We start from the raw sequence: 2641 nt of genomic DNA, 5'->3' as shown, positions 1-2641 counted from the left end.
AACTGTGGGAGGGACTGATGCTCCTGCTGTGAACCAAAGACCAAACAAATGCTAACCTCCCTAAAGATTGGCATCCCAGATTGATCATTACCCTGAGAAAGCCAAAAAGAATCCTTATCTGATGGCTACCAGATAAGCTCCCGTTTTACATTCATGCCCCCTCACTACTTGACTCCCTTCCCCCTTTAGTCCCAGACTTCATCAATTTTATCTGAGCAATGGTGCTTATAACCTCATTGGTTGACCATAGTTTTGTCCCACCCTACATCCACCTAAGCGAGTTCCCATTCTCTCCACCTTACCCCACATGATTTTACACTATAAAAGTCCCTGGAAGAGACAGCTTCTGGGCGAAAACCCACTCCGGTCCCCCTCCTGTCCGTCTCTTGGACAGGAGCTTTCTTTCCGTCAATAAATATATTCTGCTCATAACCTCTGTTTGTTCCTACAACTCATTCTTCGGTTGTAGAGAAACGAAGGTCATGCAGGTCAGGCCGGGAGATCATTTCTCCCTATGTCACTTGGAGGTTCCTTGTATCATTTGGAGGTCACCCACCCGTGATCAGTTTTTCTCCCTGTGTCACTGTGAGCCTTGCCCAAGGTCGCATGGCTCATGAGTGTCATGACATTTGTATATGGCAGGCCGCTGCCTGAAGGCCTCCCTGCGCTCTGCGATAGATACTGCTGGTAATGCTGCCAGTCTCCTTTGTACGAGAGCGCAGGAAACACTGAAAAGAGCCAGACAAGACAGGCAGCTGTCAAAACGATGGAGAAGTACGTCGTATAAAATTTTAATTTGGAGAACAGATACACAAAGTGTGTGTGCGTGTATCTGAATACATAAGAATGTTCTCAGTAGTTAGTTTCTGGAGCAATCCCAACCCTTCGGATGATGAGCGCAGCTACCCATCTCCTCTCTCCGCCCACCCTCCCCTGCTCTTCCTGCTCCAGGGCAGCTGGACACAGTTGGGGGACGCTGCAGTCATGTCCGTTAGCGCCTGGGGCGAGAGCCCGCCACTGAGCCTGGCTCCTCCTCCACCCTCAGCGGCCGGACCTTTTCCCCTTGTCAACTCATTCTTACTTTCCACTTGCGTGACTCTTCAGACATTCTCTGCTGCAACAGTTAGCCAACCCTGCTATCATGGAAAATGACCCTTTTCCTGGTACGCACATATATCTTCATATTTATCATATTCATCTATATCTATATATATCTTCATATTTTAGCCATCAAACCTAAAAAGCTGACCACAACTTATACTAGTTTTCAGCTCTCTCTTTCCAAGTACGGTAGAATGCCTGGGTCCTTTTCTAGCCTCAGGAATCTCACGTGATCAATGATCTAAGTTCCCTGCTTCCCTTAGCTGAGTGAGACCCTTCTCATGAGCACCTAAACATGCAGCAAGCCCCTCCCCTACCCCCCACTCTTCTCTCCCTCGGCTCCCTCCCTTCAGCCAAACTCCTCAGTGCACAGCGTCTGTACTGGAGAACACGATTTCGAGGAGGTCCTGCACCTACGCCAGCGTCGGTTAGTTTGGCTCCAGCTTGCATCCACAACTTGTTGCAGTTCCCCTTCACTTGGCACCAAGAGGACCCAGCTGTATTCCCCCGAGAGAGCTCCTCTCTGCGTCCTGAAAGATACAGAAAGATCATCCTTTCCTGCAGCAGCACTGAGGCCAGCAGCCACACCCATGAGGCTCTCTCAGGCTGGCCTAGCAAGAAATCATTTAAACCTTTTTTTACTAATCAATACATTTTACATTGTTGGTTAATAAGCCAGAACATACATTAAGAGTTTTACTTCCAGGATGGACGTGTGGACCTGCTCCTACGAAGACAAATATGACTGATGAAAACTAGCGCTTGCAGTCTCTTGAGATTGGCTGAAGGGCCTACAGAAATTGAATGAATATTTATTTATTCCAGAAAATCTGCTAGAGTCAGCAATAATAGCGAATCTGTGGCATCTGAATTGAGCAAATCCCATTCTCTCTCCTGCTCCCAGCTTCCGTGACAGAAATTGCTCTGCGGAGGACACAGCTAGGAGCATAGGCTCTCAGACGCACCCAGAAACCAAAGTCGTGAGGAGTTGCCTCTCGTTACAGGTTGAAGGTGTTCAATTCTAATACATCCAAGGAATTAGAAATCCTTTCTTTCCCTTCCTCTGGCACCGTGTGTAGGGCGGATGCCTTGCTTCAGCTGTGCTATGCTGAGAATCCTGGGGCTATGGTTGTCCTCGTTACACTCGTGGGACTAGAGTGCTATTCCAGAATAGGCACTGACAGGGCCAGGGAGATGGCTCAGTGGAATAAGTGCTTTCCTGGCAAGCACAAAGATGTCCATCCAGGAAAGGAGGCCCATTGTCCCTGCCCCTGGCATCAGAGCTGCAGCCCAGGGGATTTGTGCAGTAGCAGGGGCTGCTCTTCCGACAGACAGACTGATGCTTTCTCCAAAGGAACTGTGATTGAAGCAGAACACAGAAAAGTTCAAGTCTAAGAGTATTGCCAAAAATAGTGGAGTTTTGGTGGTTTTTTTTTTCTTTTGTTTTGTTTTGTTGCAGAACTGGGGATTGAACTCAGGCCCTTGTGCTTGCCAGGTAAGCGCTTATAAAAATAGTGGCGTTTTGGTCATAAATAATTAA

The sequence above is a fragment of the Octodon degus genome, unplaced genomic scaffold (genome assembly GCF_000260255.1).
Source record: "Octodon degus isolate 3935 unplaced genomic scaffold, OctDeg1.0 scaffold00007, whole genome shotgun sequence".
NCBI lineage: Eukaryota > Metazoa > Chordata > Mammalia > Rodentia > Octodontidae > Octodon > Octodon degus.
Note: the sequence above shows the minus strand (reverse complement) of the source record.